This window comes from Salmo salar, chromosome 11 (assembly GCF_965601325.2).
Source record: "Salmo salar chromosome 11, fSalSal1, whole genome shotgun sequence".
In the NCBI taxonomy this organism is placed as follows: Eukaryota; Metazoa; Chordata; class Actinopteri; order Salmoniformes; family Salmonidae; genus Salmo; species Salmo salar.
The window spans coordinates 37,552,012-37,574,337 of NC_138301.1; the positions used below are offsets into that span (position 1 = coordinate 37,552,012).

At 44.5% G+C, this 22,326-nt stretch overlaps 1 protein-coding gene across 3 annotated transcripts in view; it reads right to left on the reverse strand.

Annotated features, from left to right (window-relative positions):
- Positions 1–19,313, reverse strand: part of LOC106562656 (cell migration inducing hyaluronidase 1) — a 138,579-nt gene extending 119,266 nt beyond the window's left edge. The window contains exons 1-2 of one of the 3 annotated variants that reach the window (XM_045689455.2): positions 19,144–19,313; positions 7,017–7,067 (exon numbers count right to left, since the gene is read on the reverse strand). The gene's annotated coding sequence lies outside the window, so the exon portion shown is untranslated. Of the gene's footprint in view, positions 1–7,016; positions 7,068–15,554; positions 16,453–19,143 lie in introns of those variants that run through there. The other 2 variants (XM_045689453.2, XM_045689452.2) reach the window with 2 other exon arrangements.
- Positions 19,314–22,326: the final 3,013 nt, after the last annotated feature.

Genomic DNA, 22,326 nt, shown 5'->3' on the forward strand with positions numbered 1-22,326 from the left:
AAAGTAGTCAAAAATATAAATAGTAAAGTACAGACACCCCAAAAAACTACTTAAGTAGTACTTTCAAGTATTTTTCCTTATGGTGGTGAGGCTCTCTGACACGTTGCTCTCTGACAAGCCCTATAGGCCCTGGTCAAAAGACGTGCACTAGTCTATACAGGGAATAAGGTGCCTTCGTGACAGCCCAGAATACCATATGATACTCACAACAACAAAACAGACTAGAAAGTCCCTCTCATACAGCTGTGGGCTGGAGGGTTTAACTGTTTCCAGAAATCATATCTGACGGGCTGCTTGATAGTTTCACTGAAGGTTTGTCTGTTTCTCATTCTACACAGAAGCCCATGAAGTAAGACCCTGATGAGATACACACCACCAACTGAACAACTGCTTTCTCCCCCCCCCACACACACACACACACACACACACACACACACACACACACACACACACACACACACACACACACACACACACACACACACACACACACACACACACACACACACACACCGCACTTGATCAACCTGCCAGTGTTCTACAGTCCTCTTTAACCAGCCTCCACATGGTTAACATCAGCCAGTCGTCTCTACCCAGCCTCCACATGGTTAACATCAGCCAGTCCTCTCTACCCAGCCTCCACATGGTTAACATCAGCCAGTCCTCTCTACCCAGCCTCCACATGGTTAACATCAGCCAGTCCTCTCTACCCAGCCTCCACATGGTTAACATCAGCCAGTCCTCTCTACCCAGCCTCCACATGGTTAACATCAGCCAGTCCTCTCTACCCAGCCTCCACATGGTTAACATCAGCCAGTCCTCTCTACCCAGCCTCCACATGGTTAACATCAGCCAGTCCTCTCTACCCAGCCTCCACATGGTTAACATCAGCCAGTCGTCTCTACCCAGCCTCCACATGGTTAACATCAGCCAGTCGTCTCTACCCAGCCTCCACATGGTTAACATCAGCCAGTCGTCTCTACCCAGCCTCCACATGGTTAACATCAGCCAGTCCTCTCTACCCAGCCTCCACATGGTTAACATCAGCCAGTCCTCTCTAACCAGCCTCCACATGGTTAACATCAGCCAGTCCTCTCTAACCAGCCTCCACATGGTTAACATCAGCCAGTCCTCTCTACCCAGCCTCCACATGGTTAACATCAGCCAGTCGTCTCTACCCAGCCTCCACATGGTTAACATCAGCCAGTCCTCTCTACCCAGCCTCCACATGGTTAACATCAGCCAGTCCTCTCTAACCAGCCTCCACATGGTTAACATCAGCCAGTCCTCTCTACCCAGCCTCCACATGGTTAACATCAGCCAGTCCTCTCTACCCAGCCTCCACATGGTTAACATCAGCCAGTCAGTTTTAATACCAGAAACATATGGACTCCATTATTATGATGTATCAGATCTTATTGTTCCACTGCTTCACCAGATCTTCCCTTTCCCCTCTGTTTGGAATATGGCTCCAGTCTGTGTCAGTGTGTGTCCTTTTAAATAGCCTCTGCCGGCCAGACCTCTAGAGTCACGAACCTCTGAGATGACTGAAGACTCAGAGTTTTTATTCAGTTCTATAATTATATAGCATGTGAGTTTAAGTATGCCCTTTGTAGCTGGCACATTAAAACACAATTTTTGAGGACAGTTTGTGTGTGCGTGCATCAGTGTGTGTGTGTGTGTGTGTGTGTGTGTGTGTGTGTGTGTGTGTGTGTGTGTGTGTGTGTCAGTGTGTGTGTGTGTATGTGTCTGTGTGTGTGTGTGTGTGTGTCAATGTGTGCCAATGTGTGCATGTGTGTGTTTGAGAGCCGCCAGATGAGAAAGACAAAACAGGACTTACCCACCTCAATTTCTCAGGATGACATCACTCCTACCCAAAACGCAGGGTGATTGGTCAGAGATAGGCCTATCAGTGGGACAGACAGCAGTGGGGACAATGATGGGAGCAGGGTGACATTGCCCCTAGATGCTGATCTTGTGTCAGTTTGGCATTTTCCCCACTAATGGTAAAGGTTAGGATTGGGGGAGGGGAAGCTGATCCTGGATCTGGGCTTTCACTCTGTCTACAATAGTATCCAAAAGGAAGAGTGTGTCCATGTGGTGATGATTATGGTTAGCATATACATATAACACACACACACACACACACACACACACACACACACACACACACACACACACACACACACACACACACACACACACACACACACACACACACACACACACACACACACACACACACACACACACACACACACACACACACACACACACATACTGTACATCTGAGAGCACAGAGGCACACACCCTCTCTCACACACAGGGAGCTTGTTTTCTATTTGTTTTGCCACTGCATGCTATTGCTCACTGAGAGGTACTCAGCCTGCCTGAGAATTTGACAGCAAATGAAGACTAGGCAGAGTGCTAAACAGTAGTCAAGTGTGTGTGTGTGTGTGTGTGTGTGTGTGTGTGTGTGTGTGTGTGTGTGTGTGTTTCTCTCTGTGTGTCTGTGTTTATGGACCGCTGGGAGAGACAGGGAGTTCTTCCAGCGCCTCCACCAGCCCAACCGGGGTCTATACTGAGCGCCCCTTCTCAACCTGAACCGGTGGAATCCGTATATCCATGCCTCAGGGGTACGAGCGTAAATACTGCCGGCTGCCAGGGTTTCCTCCTCCAATTAGACCTTTATCTGGCCACGGTCCACCCAGTTCCGGTGGTGGCTGGTCTGCTTCAGGAGGCAGTGGTGCGGGAGGTTCCTCCGCCCCCTGTGGACATTGAGGGGGCCCCGGCTTACTCCGTTCGATCCATCCTGGATTCGAGACGTCGGGCGAGGGGCCTGCAGTACCTCGTGGACTGGGAGGGGTACGGTCCGGATGAGAGATGCTGGATTCCAGTGGAGGATGTGTTAGATCCTTCCCTGCTGCGAGAGTTCCATCGTCTCCATCCAGATCGCCCTGCACCTCGTCCTCCGGGTCGTCCCCGAGGCCATTATCGACGCGCGACAATGACATAGCTCAACCTGACAACTCATTGATCAACCTGTGGATTCCACAGAGGTAAAATACACACACACAGACACTATACATCAACACACCGTAAGGTGCACACACACACACTAACACACAACCTGGAGCGACAAAGCAGCCATCAACAGGAGGCTGATCAGGTGCAGAAAGAGTCCTGATCAATTAACTAATAAATGATTGACTAAATGAATGGATGGATGGATGGATCAATAAATGAATTACTAAATGAACGAACAAATGAATCAAATTAAGAAACTAATGATGGAACAATAGTATCATCTTGGGATTTGTCCCTAGTTGGGATGATCTATAATTAAGATGGGTAGCCCAACACAGACTGGATTTGTCCCTAGTTGGGATGATCTATAATTAAGATGGGTAGCCCAACACAGACTGGATTTGTCCCTAGTTGGGATGATCTATAATTAAGATGGGTAGCCCAACACAGACTGGATTTGTCCCTAGTTGGGATGATCTATAATTAAGATGGGTAGCCCAACACAGACTGGATTTGTCCCTAGTTGGGATGATCTTTAAGATGGGCAGTGGAAAATCAGAGAGAATGGACAGACCTGGAGATCTGTCTGTCTGTCTGTGTGTACACAGCTCCTGTGCTCTCAACATCTGCAATATAAACAATCTATTGCAATGCAACACAACAGAATGCAATACTACAAAACATATTGCAATGCAACACAACACAAAGCAACACAACATGTCGCAGCGCAAAACGCAATAACATGTCGCAACATAACATAAACTGGATCTGTAGTGAGGGGCTGTGGAATTCTATTTAACCAAACAGAAACATTTCAAAGGACTGGAGCTTCATTTAAAAACAACAAGATGTTTTCATTCACTAAACCTGTTGCTCATTGTTCTCTTACATACCACAGCACACACCCACACCCTTTTACAACAAACACACACACACAGTCACAGAAAACATCACACGTCAAAGTATCATCGCTGCAGATTCCAGACCAAAACATAGTGATTCGAGCTCTTTCAAGCTTCCAATTGAAGGTGCCTATTGAAAATACACAAAGGCGCTCTTAGAAACTGACGGAGGTGGAGAGGAGAGCTATGAAGCAATAAAAACAACTCAAGTCAGGTCCGTCTACTACGGCTGCATTACTGCTCTCAACTACGGTTAGTGTGAACATGATTATATTGGAGAGTGTGTCACGGGCTGGCTCAAGAAAGCAGGAGAGGTAGAGTCAGGCGCAGGAGACAGAGAATTCTTGACCACACTTCTTTATTCAAGAAAATGGATGTGGTCGCCAAAAAAATAGGGACGCAGCCCTTAAATACTTCTGCGGTGGTGAACACAGCGAAACCAACCACAGGAAGAGGAAAACCAGCACACGTTCCTCAAGCACATAAACCGGACAAGAAACACAATCACGCACAAACACAGACATCCTACGCTAAACTAAATAACCCCCCCCTACTAATGACTAACCCAAAACAGGTGCGTGCCTACCTAGAACTAACCAACAGAAAGTGAAACAAAAAAGGATCGATGGCAGCTAGTAGGCCGGCGACGACGACCGCCGAGCTCCGCCCGGCCGAGGAGGGGCGCCACCATTCGTCGGTGTCGTGACAGAGTGAGTGAAGAGGAAGACATCTACCTACCATTTAGTAGGAAACTAAATCCCTTCCTCAGTGGAATATCACTAGCTTTCATTGAACAATCCATAAGACATAATGCCTAGACAATAGTTTAGCTTTAGGATAGAAATAAATACATTTTAAAATGACTGTTTATGAAAATGTATCACTGAAACACATTGAACTTCTAGAATGAACTCCCTGGTTGGTATGAGATATCAGGCAAATAACCTGACAGCAAATAACATCTTTCTTCTTCCATTTTCTTCTCTTGCTATTTCTTTCAATCCCTTTTCAATTCTATCAATATTCCTGCTTTTGTTCTGGGAGGGATGAGTTCTCCCATCTCATAGCCCTCTGGGTGCTGGGGAACTTGAAATGTACACACACACACACACCACACACAACCACATGCTCTCTCCACACACACACTGGGACCGTGCTCCCACCCATACAGGACATCTACTTGAAACAATGCCTGAGGAAGGCCTGCAGCATCATCAAGGACCCCCCCCCCCTTGGGACAATTGAGACATGAATTGTCTATATGTGCCATTCAGAGGGTGAATGGACGAGATAAAAGAGTTAAGTGCCTTTGAACGGTGTATTGTAGTAGATGCCAGGCGCACCGGTTTGAGTGTGTCACAAACGGTTTTTCACGCTCAACAGTTTCCTTTGTGTACGAAGAATGGTCCCCCACCCAAAGGACATCCAGATAACTTGACACAACTGTGGGAAGCATTGAAATCAACATGGGCCAGCATCCCTGTGGAACACTTTCCACACCTTGTAGAGTCCATGCCCCAACAACTCAATATTAGGAAGGTGTTCCTAATGTTTTGTACACTCAGTGTATTACATTTTAGCTCGCGACGCCTTTCCGGCGACTAACAGTAGTGAATGCATACATTTCATACATTTCATTTCATGCATTTTTTTTTTTTGTACTGCCCCCCCGTGGGAATCAAACCCAGAACCCTGGCGTTGCACACACCATGCTGACGTTGCAAACACCATGCTCTACCAACTGAGCCACAGGGAAGGCAATATACATTCATGTTGCACACACATTATTCTTATCTTTTATTATTTCTTATTGTTGTTGCATTGTCGAGAAGGAACCTGCAAGTAAGCATTTCATTGGATGATGTATACCATGTGTATCCTGTACATACTGTACGACTAATGTGCACACACACACACACACACACACACACACACACACACACACACACACACACACACACACTCCTAAGCCCTCAGAGTAGTGGGGTTGAAAGTAGGAACATCCTGTAGGGAAGAAAGAGACCATGCTATGATACACTCTGTATGGGTCCTGGACTGACTTAAAACAAATTGAAACCACACACACCTCCAATGACTGGAGAAACTACATCAGGAAGACATACACATCCCTGGGGTCTCACCTAAAACACACACACTGATCTTGTTAACTTATATAAGTATTGAATAAGTAATACATGCTGAAGTGAACAACTCCACACTAAACATGCTGTTAGCATCATCAGAATCACCTCAACATGACTTATCATCCGAGCAGAGCTAAATTCAAATATGTCATCAATTCTGCCTCTCCAGCTTTCCTACATTAATTCAGAACACGAGACACAAATCTGGGGCTGGTACTGCTGAATTACTAGGATAAACCAACCAGCTAACATCAGAAACAAGCCTTGGGGAGACACAGACAGGCAGACAGACTCACTCACAACAATGGCATCTGAAACCGGCCTTGGACAGAGATATAGACAGACAGAGAGAGAGAGAGAGAGAGAGACAGACAGACAGACAGACAGACAGAGAGACAGATAGAGAGACAGAGAGAGCGAGAGAGAGAGAGAGAGAGAGAGAGAGAGAGAGCGAGACAGATAGAGAACGAGACAGACACAGAGAGAGAGACAGACAGAGACAGAGAGAGAGAGAGAGAGAGAGAGAGAGAGACAGAGAGAGAGACAGAGAGAGAGAGACAGACACACATACTGTGTGCCATACGACAGCCATCAGCTAGATGAGATTGACACATAGCAGGCAGATGAAAGACAAGACTCAGCCCTCTGTTCATTCCTCCCTGCAGTCACATTCTACTGAGGTCTGTACTTTTATACATCCATTATTCACTACACTACATGGTGTGGCGAGGATACACACACACACACACACACACACGGAGAACACACTCTCACACACACTGTGATAACAACATGCAGTGCTGGGGGTCGACTCATGGAATCTGTGCCTTGCAGAATACTGGGGAGCAAGCTGTCGGGGAGCACTTACACAGATGTATCTGTGTTGTATGCATCTGTATATATGTGTGTGTGTGTGTGTGTATCTGTGTGTGTGTGTACTCACCTTGTCATCACAGTCAAGCGGGCTGGATCCACTCTTGTTCCCACTGTCTTCCTGAAACACAGAGAAAATCACAAGCCACATTTTGGTTGTTTGTCTATTCAATTCAGTCCTGTATGAAAAACAATCTAGAAAATGAATAACATTACATTTTTTTCTCTCCCCATTACTTAGATGTTTGTTCTCTTACAGTATATTCCTTGAGAGCTTGATTCTCTGATTGTATTAGATTAATTCAAGCATTTCATGTGTTTTTCTTTCCAAAATGAAACCAGTCCAAACCTGGTGATGACCAAATGAATATCCATCAAGTCTCCTATGATTTGTGATAGGCTGGATCGAAAAAGTCCTATTTCTCCTCCAGGATGTGACAGTAACTTGTTGGTATTCTACCAGCTCTCTCAATTTCCTATTTTCATCAAGGGAATATGATAGTCTCCTTCTCTCTTTCTGTCTATCCTCAACCCCCCTCTCTCTTTCTCCAATCCCATCTTTTTCTCTTTTCTTTCAAACCAAATCTCTCTCCAAACCATCCTTCTATTTTCTCCACTCTCCATCTCCCCTTCTCTCTTACTCCCCCCCATCTCTCCAACCCAATAACAACCCCCCATCTCTTCCAACCCCTCCCTCTCTCCATCTCCCCTACTCCCCCATCTCTCCAACCCAATCTCTCTCCCTTCCATCTCCCCCATCTCCCCTTCTCTCTTACTCCCTCCATCTCTCTAACCCAATCTCTCTCCCTTCCAACTCCTCCATCTCCCCTTCTCTCTTACTCCCTCCATCTCTCTAACCCAATCTCTCTCCCTTCCAACCCCTCCCTCTCCCCTTCTCTCTTACTCCCCCCATCTCTCCAACCCAATAACAACCCCCCCATCTCTTCCAACCCCTCCCTCTCTCCATCTCCCCTACTCCCCCATCTCTCCAACCCAATCTCTCTCCCTTCCAACTCCTCCCTCTCTCCATCTCCCCTTCTCTCTTACTCCCTCCATCTCTCTAACCAATCTCTCTCCCTTCTAACCCCTCCCTCTCTCTTACTCCCGCCATCTCTCTAACCTAATCTCTCTCCCTTCCAACCCCTCCCTCTCCCCTTCACTCTTACTCCCCCCCATCTCGCCAACCCAATAACAACCCCCCCATCTCTTCCAACCCCTCCCTCTCTCCATCTCCCCTACTCCCCCCATCTCTCCAACCCAATCTCTCTCCCTTCCAACTCCTCCCTCTCTCCATCTCCCCTTCTCTCTTACTCCCTCCATCTCTCTAACCAATCTCTCTCCCTTCCAACCCCTCCCTCTCTCCATCCCCCCCCATCTCTCCAGCCTCTCTAGGTAGTGACAGGTAGTTTATTCCCTCCTGTTCTGACAGATGTCAGCTTTGACAAACCTGCCTCATCCTCCACAAGGATTACTCTCCTTCCAAGAGATATGGCTCTGTGTATTGCATCCTTTAACACACACACACACCTACACACTAGTGCTGTCAAATTCAAATCTGGCCCTGGAAGCCAGTTCCACTGCTTTTCTTTCATTCTTCCTAATCAGGGACTGATTTCAACCTGCGACACCAGGTGGCTGCAATAATTATCAGGTAGAGCAGAAAACCAGTAGGGTCCGGACCTCGTAGGGTCAGAGTGCAATACCCCTGCTCTAGAGGTTGATGCCTTGTTGAGGAATATGTAACATTCTGGCTCTCATGTCCCAGAGGAGATTAGGCATGTACACGGACTGGACAAAACATTATGAACACCTGCTGAAAGCTAGGAATCTCTTATCGATGTCACTTGTTAAATCAACTTCAATCAGTGTAGATGAAGGGGAGGAGACAGGTTAAATAAGGATTTTTAAGCCTTGAGACATGGATAGTGTATGTGTGCCATTCAGAGGGTGAATGGGCAAGACAAAAGGTTTAAGTGCCTTTGAATGGGGTGTGGTAGTAGGTGGCAGGCAGACCAGTTTGAGTGTGTGAAGAACTGCAACGCTGCTGGGTTTTTCAATGTTTCCCGTGTGTATCAAGAATGGTCCACCACCCAAAGGACATCCAGCCAACTTGACACAACAGTGGGAAGCATTGGAGTCAACATGGACCAACATCCCTGTGGAACGCTTGACACCTTGTAGAGTCCATGTCCTGACGAATTGAGGCTGTTGAGGGCATTAATGTTAACACTTGCCATGCACAATGCTCCCTTAATGATAAATCATCCAAATGTACCCTGTTGCTCCCTTAATGATAAATCATCCAAATGTACCCTGTTGCCAAATACAATCCCCCCCATGGTTTCAGACCTAACCCCCGCTCTCCCTTACACTTCTATTACTCCTCACCAGTCCAACCCTGACACACACACACACACACACACACACACACACACACACACACACACACACACACACACACACACACACACACACACACACACACACACACACACACACACACACACACACACACACACACACCTGTGTGAGGATAATAAGGCTAGCCTGTCCAAACACATCTCTTGGCAAATTAGCAGTCAGGTTGCATTTACAGCCAGATGTCCCAACTCCCAGTGTGCGTGTGCGTGCGTGCGTGCGTGCGCGCACGTGCATGCGTGCGTGCATGCGTGCGTGCGTGCGTGCGTGTGTGTGCGTCTTCTCCGGATAAGCCGTAATGAACATGAGGTCAGTGATGTGATGTTAAGACAGTATGGAGAGCGGGCCGTCTGCATCTTGTCTGACAGAACCATGTCAGGTCAAATGGCTGCTGAGGAACTCCCTGATTAGACATGAAGCATTCTTGGCCTATCGTGTCAAGCCTCTAAGGGCTTGTATTAAGATACCAAAACACACACTGACAAATAAAAAATACACACAGGCACGCACACACACACAAATAAAAAATACACACACACACAACAAATAAAACACACACACACACAGACACAACAAATAAAACACACACACAACAAATACCAGATAAAAAGGATCCATATGGTCCCTGTCCAACTGGAGAGCCTTAAATAGCTTGGCTTGCATTTTGGGTAACAGGAAATGAACTGTTGAATGCCACTTGCAGTCTAAGGCATATTGTTTTTCTATTACATCTGAATTCTAAATGTTTTATCCATGTGAGGATTTGATATGGACACATCATCATTCATACATGATTATGTAAACTAGTCTTATTAAAACCTGTTTAGGCTAGGGGGCAGTATTTTTACCGCCGGATAAAAAAACGTACCCGATTTAAACTGGTTACTCCTCTTGCCCAGAAACGAGAATATGCATATTAATAGTAGATTTGGATAGAAAACACTCTGACGTTTCTAAAACTGTTTGAATGGTGTCTGTGAGTATAACAGAACTCATATGGCAGGCAAAAACCTGAGAAAATTCCAAGCAGGAAGTGGCCTGTCTGAGAATTTGTAGTTCTTTTGATTCTCTATCAAAACTACAGTATCTGTGGGGTTACGTTGCACTTTCTAAGGCTTCCATTGGCTGTCTAAAGCCTTCAGAAAGCGGATTGAGCCGTCTCCTGTCTCTGGGCAGAGTATAGTAGCTCAGTTTCTCAGTGGTCTGCCTGGGGACAAAGAGATTGGATATGCGCGTTCCTGCGTGCACGCTGTTTTTTATTTTCCTCTTTGAATGAATACACTATTGTCCGGTTGGAATATTATCGCTATTTTACAAGAAAAATACCATAAAAATGTATTTTAAACAGCGTTTGACATGCTTCTAAGTACGGTAATGGAACATTTTGACTTTTTTTGTCTCGATATGCGCTCGCGCGTTACCCTTTGGATAGTGACCTGAACGCACGAACAAAACGGAGGTATTTGGACATAACTATGGATTATTTGGAACAAAAACAACATTTCTTGTGGAAGTAGCAGCCCTGGGAGTGCATTCTGACGAAGATCAGCAAAGGTAATACAATATTTCAATTACTAATTCTGAGTTTAGTTTGCCCCGAACTTGGCAGGTGTCAAAATAGCTAGCTGTGATGGCTGAGCTATGTTCTCAGAATATAGAAAAATGTGCTTTCGCCGAAAAGCTATTTTAAAATCTGACATAGCGATTGCATAAAGGAGTTCTGTATCTACAATTCTTAAAATAGTTATGTATTTTGTCAACGTTTATGATGAGTAATTTTGTAAATTCACCGGAAGTTTTTGGTGGGAATACATGTTCTGAACATCACACGCCAATGTAAAAAGCTGTTTTTGGATATAAATATGAACTTGATTGAACAAAACATGCATGTATTGTATAACATAATGTCCTAGGAGTGTCATCTGATGAAGATCATCAAAGGTTAGTGCTTCATTTAGCTGTGTTTTGGGTTTTTGTGACATATATGCTTGCTTGGAAAATGGCTGTGTGATTATTTTGGTCTATGTACTCTCCTAACATAATCTAATGTTTTGCTTTCGCTGTAAAGCCTTTTTGAAATCGGACAATGTGGTTAGATTAACGAGTGTCTTATCTTTAAAATGGTGTAAAATAGTCGTATGTTTGAAAAATTGAAATTATTGCATTTTTTAGGTTTTTGTATTTCGCGCCACGCTGTTCCATTGGATATTGGCTAGGCGTTCCGCTAGCGGAACGTCTGTCCACAACAGGTTTTAAATAATGTATGAGTCTACTACTCTACAATCGCAGTTCCAATTGGATATTTCTGTTTGGACAGTGGAACCTCTTTCAGACTACAGTACAAAGTAGCTATACAGTCCTGTGTCAAACAATGTGCAAAAACCTCATTTGTGATGTGTGTGCCACAGGTGGCTGGTGGCACCTTAATTGGGGAGGATAGGCTCATAGTAATGGCTGGAATGGAATCTATGGAATGATATCAAACGCATAGATTCCATATGTTTGATACCACTCCATTCCAGCCATTATTATGAGCCGTCCTCCCCTCACCAGCCTCCTGTGTGCTTTACTTAGATGTGTGCATAACTTACTATACGCATTAGTGGAGGCTGGTGAGGGCAGGATGGCTCATAGTAATGGCTGGAATGTAGTGTAATGGAATGGTAAGGTGTTTGGTACCATTCCATATGTTCCGTTCCAGACATTACTATGAGCCCGTCCTCCAATTTAAAGTGCCACCAGCCACCCCTGGTCTGCATTGATGTCAATAGATTCGTATGGAAATCTTGAGTTACGTGCAAGAACCTAAAGTTAGGATTTTGGCCCAAGTGTCTACAGAGTGTCCTTGTAAGGGCCTTTCTGAGTGTACTTGTAAATCAATGTGACAGATTATGACAACTAAAAAAGGGGCAGAGTGAAAGACAGAGAGAGAAAGAAAAAGACAGACAGAGAGAGAAAGAAAGAAAAAAGTCAGACACAGACAGAGAGACACAGAGACATACAGACATACAGACAGAGAGAGAGAGACATACAGACAGAGAGAGACATACAGACAGAGTGAGAGAGACATACAGACAGAGAGAGAGAGACATACAGACATAGAGAGAGAGACATACAGACAGAGAGAGACATACAGACATACAGACAGAAAGACAGAGAGAGAGAGAGAGAGAGAGACATATACAGACAGACAGAGAGAGAGAGAGAGAGAGAGAGAGATATACAGACAGAGAGAGAGAGAGAGAGACATATACAGACAGACAGAGAGAGAGAGAGAGAGAGACATATACAGACAGAGAGAGAGAGAGAGAGAGACATATACAGACAGAGAGAGAGAGAGAGAGAGACATATACAGACAGAGAGAGAGAGAGACATATACAGACAGAGAGAGAGAGAGACATATACAGACAGAGAGAGAGAGAGACATATACAGACAGAGAGAGAGAGAGACATATACAGACAGAGAGAGAGAGAGAGAGAGAGAGAGAGAGACATATACAGACAGAGAGACATATACAGACAGAGAGAGAGAGAGAGAGAGAGAGAGAGAGACATATACAGACAGAGAGAGAGAGAGACATATACAGACAGAGAGAGAGAGACATACAGACATAGAGAGAGACATACAGACATAGAGAGAGAGACATACAGACAGAGAGAGAGAGACATACAGACAGAGAGAGAGAGACATACAGACAGAGAGAGAGAGACATACAGACAGAGAGAGAGAGACATACAGACAGAGAGAGAGACAGAGAGACACAGAGAGATCTGTCAGTGTCTACCTGTCTGTCTGTCTGCCTGTCAGATTAGGGCTAGCCAAGTCAGCCCATAGGCCTCAAACACACCACCCAAAATAACACACACATGTATGTACACACACACCGACCAAAATATCCCCCAGCGGAGGAGAAGAAAGCAAGATGCTAAGCCAAGCCATGGAAACGCCTGGTATCAATTTACACCATGTTATCCACTTCTTGGACCGATCACTGTTTTATTTCATTAATTAACTCCTTAGCCTCAGTCTCCGTCCCAAATGACACCCTAGTCCCTACATACTGCACTCCATTAAACTAGCACTCATAGGGCTCTGGTCAAAGGTAGTGCACAATGTAGGAATAGGGTACCATTTGGGATGAATCCTAAGATACATGCCAGGGGGAACTAGCTGCAAGGCTGGCAGGGCGAGACGGGACAACAACCACTCAGAACAACTTCACACCCCATTAAGGGCTTGATGGATAGGCCAAAACTACTAGAGGATACATCCTAAATGGCACCCTATTCCCTATTGGGCCCTGTTCAAAAGTAGTGCACTGTGTAGGAAATAGGGTGCCATTTGATTTCTGCTTGGCACCTTGTACAATATAATATGAAGAGCTGGTATTTTCCTAAGGAGGAGGCAGAGAGCAACTCGCCAAGCCAGAAGGCTTGTACAGACACATGAGCGAGGGAAGGTGTGTGTGTGTGTTTGTGTTACTTTCCCCTCTGAAACTATGCTGGAGCCCTGATGGTTTCCTGGAGTAAATGGTGGCCTCTGGCAGCTCGCTCCCTCGTCCACGGTGGCAGTGTGTATGTGTGTGTGTGTGCTCCCCAGTGTTCCACAACAGATGCGTGCCAAGAACTCCTGAATCTCTGTCTCAGAGAGTGACTCACCCACACACAGTAGAAATAGACCTAGCAAAATGGACATAGAAATAGACCTAGCAAAATGGACATAGAAATGGACCTAGCAAAATGGACATAGAAATAGACCTAGCAAAATGGACATAGAAATGGACCTAGCAAAATGGACATAGAAATAGACCTAGCAAAATGGACATAGAAATAGACCTGGCAGAAAGGACACAGAAATAGACCTGGCATAAAGGACACAGAAATAGACCTAGCAGAATGGACATAGAAATATACTTAGCAGAAGGGACATAGAAATATACCTAGCAGAAGGGACATAGAAATAGACCTAGCAGAGGGGACATAGAAATAGACCTAGCAGAAAGGGCATAAAAATAGACCTAGCAGAAAGGGCATAAAAATAGACCTAGCAGAAAGGGCATAAAAATAGACCTAGCAGAAAGGGCATAAAAATAGACCTAGCAGAAAGGGCATAAAAATAGACCTAGCAGAAAGGGCATATAAATAGACCTAGCAGAAAGGGCATAAAAATAGACCTAGCAGAAGGGACATAAAAATAGACCTAGCAGAAAGGGCATATAAATAGACCTAGCAGAAGGGACATAGAAATAGACCTAGCAGAAGGAACATAGAAATACACCTAGCAGAATTAACATAGAAATGGACATGGCAGACTACATATAAAAAAACGTGCAGAATGAACCTTGCAGACCTAGCACAATGAACATTGAAATATACGGGGCATAGAAATAGAAATAGACCGAGCAGATTGAACATAGCTCAGAAAAAAACACAGACGAGCTACTGACAAGTTGGAAGGGATGTAACAAAACGGGATAGCACGCAAGTTGAAATGCACCAGCCTGAAATTCACTGGATTTGTCATGGTCCACTACATATCATTGCAAGCACACGCACACACATTGCTGCATGCAAACAGCATTTAGAAAGGCAATGAGAGTCTGAGAGATGAGGATATGATATGAGTCAATGCACTGAGCCTTCTGATTGCTGCAGCCAATATGAGCCACAACAACATGAATGGAATGTCCTTTCTAGTCATTCTGTATCTATACTAAGAAAACCACAGAACAAGCTCACATATATGGAGTGATACTAGTAGCTGTTAGAGTAATAATTAGACTGTAGGCCCCTCTCTCTCCATCTCTCTTTATAGCTCTCCTCAATCTTTCTTGATCCCTCTCCACCTCTACTTTCTCGCTCTATACCTCCCTCTCCAGACATCTCGTCCACTCTTCCTCTGTATCCTTCTCTCTCCCTCCTCCCCCATCGTAATATATAGTCTATGTGTGTATCCACCACCACACCTACAGTATGTGTACATCCACCACCATACAGACATATGATAAACTGTAGTGCCTATTTTATACACTTCATGAGAAATGGGTTGTCTCTGTTATTCTGGTCATTCTACAGATGTCTTCAAGTGTGACCCTGGTAAGAGGGTATCACACACACACCTGCCCCTTAGGCCATGTATGCACAGTAATATTTGCAAGTCAAAAGAAGGCAAGGAAAGGTTGCACTCACCTGCTGTATTCCTGTTTTCTTCTCACGACTCTGGTTCATCCCTCTCTTCTCCTATCTTCTCTTCATCTGTCCTTTCTCCTCCTCTCCTCTCATCATCTGTCCTCTCTTCATCTGTCCTTTCTCCTCCTCTCCTCTCAACATCTGTCCTCTCTTCATCTGTCCTTTCTTCTCTTCTCCTTTCATCTCATCTCATCTCCTCTCTTGTCCTCCTTTTCAATTGTCCATTCTCCTTTCCTCCCCTCTCCTTTCTCTCTCTCTCTTCTCCTCTCCTTGGTTATGGGTTACGTGTGGAAACCTACAGTACATTCTGAATATACCAATTAGTTTGTCAATCTCTGGCTGTCAGTCAAACCCAGGTATCTGTTTCTCTGAGATGCTTTCACATTCCCAGTACTGATTACATGGTTCCAATAGGTGTTCCTTCAATCCCTGTTCTGTGGCTCTAATGTGGACCTCTGTTGCTTCCAAACATCCCTCCCTCTCTGTCTCTCTCTCTCATGCAGGGCTCTTGTCAATTATGGCCTTGAAATCCGGCCTTGGTCATTCCTTTCCTGAGATTTGATATCATCATCATTGTCATCTCTGCTAGCTATACATCTTTTACAAGAGCGACTGAAAGAAGGAGGGGGAGGGGGCAGTACAGGGTTAACGTTTCCCCTTTCTTAAATCTGACACACGCACACTGCTTATTCCCTGACCACTAAGCCCTCTAAAGACTTCAATTACAGCAGGAAATCCGTTCACTTATTGAACAGCTCAAATGTTGTCATATTCTAAGCATGTCTTACATTCATCATCAATATGCCCTTACAGCCTCAGTCAAACCTCAATTGTCACGTGCTCATCACTCATTCCACATACAGTGAGGGAAAAAGGTATTTGATCCCCTGCTGATTTTGTACGTTTGCCCACTGACAAAGAAATGATCAGTCTATAATTTTAATGGTAGGTTTATTTGAACAGTCAGAGACAGAATAACAACAAAAAAATCCAGAAAAACGCATGTCAAAAATGTTATAAATTGATTTGCATTTTAATGAGAGAAATAAGTATTTGACCCCCTCTCAATCAGAAAGATTTCTGGCTCCCAGGTGTCTTTTATACAGGTAACGAGCTGAGATTAGGAGCACACTCTTAAAGGGAGTGCTCCTAATCTCAGCTTGTTACCTGTATAAAAGACACCTGTCCACAGAAGCAATCAATCAATCAGAATCCAAACTCTCCATCATGGCCAAGACCAAAGAGCTCTCCAAGGATGTCAGGGACAAGATTGTAGACCTACACAAGGCTGGGATGGGCTACAAGACCATCGCCAAGCAGCTTGGTGAGAAGGTGACAACAGTTGGTGCGATTATTCGCAAATGGAAGAAACACAAAAGAACTGTCAATCTCCCTCAGCCTGGGGCTCTATGCAAGATCTCACCTCGTGGAGTTGCAATGATCATGAGAACGGTGAGGAATCAGCCCAGAACTACACGGGAGGATCTTGTCAATGATCTCAAGGCAGCTGGGACCATAGTCACCAAGAAAACAGTTGGTAACACACTACGCCGTGAAGGACTGAAATCCTGCAGCGCCCACAAGGTCCCCCTGTTCAAGAAAGCACATATACATGCCCGTCTGAAGTTTGCCAATTAACTTCTGAATGATTCAGAGGACAACTGGGTGAAAGTGTTGTGGTCAGATGAGATCAAAATGGAGCTCTTTGGCATCAACTCAACTCGCTGTGTTTGGAGGAGGAGGAATGCTGCCTATGACCCCAAGAACACCATCCCCACCGTCAAACATGGAGGTGGAAACATTATGCTTTGGGGGTGTTTTTCTGCTAAGGGGACAGGACAACTTCACCACATCAAAGGGACGATGGACGGGACCATGTACCGTCAAATCTTGGGTGAGAACCTCCTTCCCTCAGCCAGGGCATTGAAAATGGGTCGTGGATGGGTATTCCAGCATGACAATGACCCAAAACACACGGCCAAGGCAACAAAGGAGTGGCTCAAGAAGAAGCACATTAAGGTCCTGGAGTGGCCTAGCCAGTCTCCAGACCTTAATCCCATAGAATATCTGTGGAGGGAGCTGAAGGTTCGAGTTGCCAAACGTCAGCCTCGAAACCTTAAAGACTTGGAGAAGATCTGCAAAGAGGAGTGGGACAAAATCCCTCCTGAGGTGTGTGCAAACCTGGTGGCCAACTACAAGAAACGTCTGACCTCTGTGATTGCCAACAAGGGTTTTGCCACCAAGTACTAAGTCATGTTTTGCAGAGGGGTTAAATACTTAAATACAGTCCCGTGTGGCTCAGTTGGTAGAGCATGGTGTTTGCAACGCCAGGGTTGTGGGTTCGATTCCCACGGGGGACCAGTCCGAAAAAAAAGTATGAAATGTATGCATTCGCTACTGTAAGTCGCTCTGGATAAGAGTGTCTGCTAAATGACTAAAATGTAAAATGTACTTATTTCCCTCATTAAAATGCAAATCATTTTATAACATTTTTGACATGCGTTTTTCTGGATTTTGTTGTTGTTATTCTGTCTCTCACTGTTCAAATAAACCTTTCATTAAAATTATAGACTGATCATTTCTTTGTCAGTGGGCAAACGTACAAAATCAGCAGGGGATCAAATAATTTTCCCTCACTGTACATATCCTGATAATGAAGGAACCTGTTGGGTACATAGGCTAGTATAAACTAAACTAACGCTGCTCTTACCTCACCAATACTGAGTTCAATATAATCACCGATAAGCTATAGGTTCCTATATGGGCGCATCAATCTGAAAAACACTGAACTATTATCAGCAATAAATCTTGAATCATATATAGACATGTTGAAAATGACCGAATGTTGTTGGAAGAATATAAAAAACACATACCTGATGACTGTGCACTTGATGCCCCCTAGGGTAGCGAAACCGGGCGCGCACATTACGAGAAGCGAGCGCAAGATACAGTGGCACATGCGAACGGAGCGCGTGAATATACACAACATAGGCTACCCTTGCTGCACAGTATCATATTATACAACATCATGTACAAACCAGCCCTATAAATATAATTTGTGGTTATAACAATGCTACCACTTGCCCGAGTTGTGCTTGCTTGCGCGGTGAAACGTGTTGGTACATGATAAGGTCGTTAACGCACAGATACCGTACCATTGTTGCTGTCATGCAAGGTCAAAGTCTATAAGGATGGCATTGTGTAAATTGCATTAATTACATATAGGGATACATATATATTTGTAGCCCGATTTATTTTGACACTGATCAATGGCACCGGGAGGAGATGTGCTGGAACGAACCGCAAAAAGGCGCACCTTGAAAACAAACACCTCTGGTCCATACAGCCACAGCTGGCACTGGCCGCTCCTTTCTGCAGGGTGTATAGTCCACAACGACCCAAAACACTCTGTTGTATTCCTATTAGCAGGCTAGACTACCGATACACCGGTGGCTTTGGCTTTGACACTAGAGTAAGAGCCTAGCGAAGAGAAAAAGAGAGGCGCGCAGCAAGCTGGAGTTGTTTTTAAATCCCCAAAAGGTTTAGTAGTTAGCTTATAAACTCCACGGAGATCGAGAGACGCACCAACCTGTAGAATAAACCAACCGTTGTCTAGTCGACTCCTTCGGGAAGTGCGGTCTTGGTGAGGACACACAGGAGATGTGACAGGGACAACTAGGTCATGTGTCAGGTCTGGTATAGCGGAGAGAAGAGGCACTCTGATATTTATACACTCCTCTCCTCTCCGCTCCGTGCGAGCCTGGCGCTTCTGAACATGCTGTTTTCAGCAGCAGAGGCAGGAGGACGCGCCCACCGCACACTCATTGGTCCGGTTCATTTCTAAGCCATTTCTATCATTCCATTGACGGAAGCCTATTGTTGATACAATCTATAAAACCTACTTTAGCGCTATTCTAGGAGGACTGAAAAACGTATAAAATAATTTCATAATTGGAGGCAAATGTGTAGGCCTACTTGCAAGTGCATTTTGATGCAGGGCCAGTAACTTGAAATGTATTTAAAATATGCATTAATTAGGCTATGGAAACATGAAAGTGGGATTTCCGCAGAGATGTATATTGTAGCCTAAACTACTGGTGATGTGACTTGGTGCTCGGGACATGAGCTGCCAGTAGAAATACTGTGTGAGTGTTTGATTGGTGCACTGGAATTTCCTCTGTCTGCCTTGCCACCTATATCCGCATGACCCACACCTTCATCCCTTCTCTTCTTTCCTCTACTCCTGTCCCAATCCCCTCTGCACACACTCACCCCTCTTTCTCACTACCCATCCATCTTTCTCACTACCCACCCACCCACCCACCCACCCATCTCTCTCTGTCTCTCTCTCTGGTCTTTATCCAATCGCTGTCCCTCACCATCTCTTTCTCTATGCTTTCCTCTCCATTCTTATTTCTCTCCATACCGCTCTTCCCATCTCTCTCTCTTGTTCCTGTCTGTACATTAGCTTACAGGTCGAACACGGGAGTTTTGTAACTGTCCTGCTATGGTTGAGGAGGTTGAAACCATGAAATGGAGCTTTGAAACTCAAAAGTCTCTTGTCGAATAGGCTAGATTGTTTACACTCAGAAAAAAAAGTTCTGTATAGAACCAACAAGGGTTCTGCTTGCTTCATATATGGCACCCTTTGCAACCTGCTCTCAGAGCATTTCGTATTATTCTGCATGTAAATCCGAGATGCTCCATTTAGTAAGATTTCGTATGTTATGTATTCATTTGTAGTTGTCCATCATCCATTTTGTATGATATGTTACGAAATACAATTCATATGATATGTTATGATTTTGAAAAAACGTACAATATGTTACGAATTTGCTAAACTTAGATATGTTACGAATTCCCATTTGTTGTGGCTAACATTTTCTAGGTGGCAAATGCTAACATTAGCTAGGCTAAGGGTTAGGGTTAAGGTTAGGGTTAAGATTAGGAGTTAGGTTAAAGGGTTAAGGTAAGGTTGGGTGAAGGGTTAGCTACAAGGGTTAAGGCTAGGGGAAGGGTTAGCTAACCTGCTAAGTAGTTGCAACGTAGCTAAAAAGTAGTAAGTAGTTGAAAAGTTGCTTAATAGCTAACATACAAAAGTTTTCTGTGATGAGATTCGAGTACGCAACCTTTTTTGGTGTTGCTAGACGTTTGCGAAAGTCTAGCAACCCAAAGGTTGCGTGTTCAAATCTCATCACAGAAAACTTTTGTATGATAGCTATTTACCAACTTCTCAACTACTTACTACTTTTTAGCTACGTTGCAACTATCCTGAACAAAAATATAAACGCAACATGCAACAATTTCAAAGATTTTATAGAGTTACAGTTCATATAAGGAAATCTGTCAATTTAAATAAATGAATTGGGCCCTAATCTATGGATTTCACATGACTGGGAATACAGATACTCATATGTTAGTCACAGATACCTTAAAGAAAAAGGTAGGGGTGTGGATCAGTAAACCAGTCAGTATCTGGTGTGACCACCATTTGCTTCATACAGTTCGGCACATCTCCTTCGCAAAAGAGTTGATAAGGCTGTTGATTGTGGCCTGTGGAATGTTGTCCCACTCCTCCTCAATGGCTGTGTGAAGTTGCTGGATATTGGTGGGAAATGGAACATGCTGTCGATCCAGAGCATCCCAAACGTGCTCAATGGGTGACATGTCTGGTGAGTATGCAGGCTATGGAAGAACTGGGATATTTTCAGCTTCCAGGAATTGTGTAGAGATTCTTGCGATTATCATGCTGAAACATGAGGTGATGTTGGCAGATAAATGGCACGACAATGGGCCTCAGGATCTCGTCACGGTATCTCTGTGCATTCAAATTGCCATTGTGTTCATTGTCCGTAGGTTATGCCTACCCAAACCATAACCCCACCGCGGGTCACTCTGTTCACAACGTTGACATCAGCAAACCACACGCCCACACATTTTACATTTTAGTAATTTAGCAGATGCTCTCATCCATGGGAATCGAACCCACAAACCTGGCATTGCAAGCGCCATTGCTCGACCAACTGAGCCACACGGGTCTGCAGTTGTGAGGTCAGTTGGTCGTACTGCCAAATTCTATAAAACAACATTGGAGGTGGCTTATGGTAGAGAAATTAACATTCAATTATCTGGCAACAGCTCTGGTGGACATTCCCGCAGTCAGCATGCCAATTGCATGCTCCCTCAAACCTTGAGACATCTGTGGCATTGGGTTGTGTGACAAAACTGCACATTTTAGAGTGGCCTTTTATTGTCTCCAGAACAAGGTGCAACTGTGTAATGATGCTGTTTAACCAGCTTCTTGATATGCCACACCTGTCAGGTGGATGGATTGTCTTGGCAAAGGATAAATGCTCACTAACAGGGATGTAAACAAATTTTGTGCACAACATTTGAGAGAAATAAGCTTTTTGTGCATCTGAAACATTTCTGGGATCTTTTATTTCAGCTCAGGAAACATGGGACCAACACTTAACATTTTGTATTTATATAGTTGTTCAGTATACTTAGCATGTTAGCTAACCCTACCCCTAACTTTAACCCTTTTAGCTAAACCTAACCCCCCTCTGTAATGGTTGTCGTCGGGAATAGAGGACCAAAACGCAGCAGGAATGTGGATGCTCATCTTGATATTTATTTTTAAATAAAGAGAACACCAAAATAACAAACGAAGAACGCACGAACAACAAAACAGTCTTGTCAAGCTCACACAGGCAAAACAAGAAACAATCTCCCACAAACACTTAACCAAACACATACCCATATATAGGAC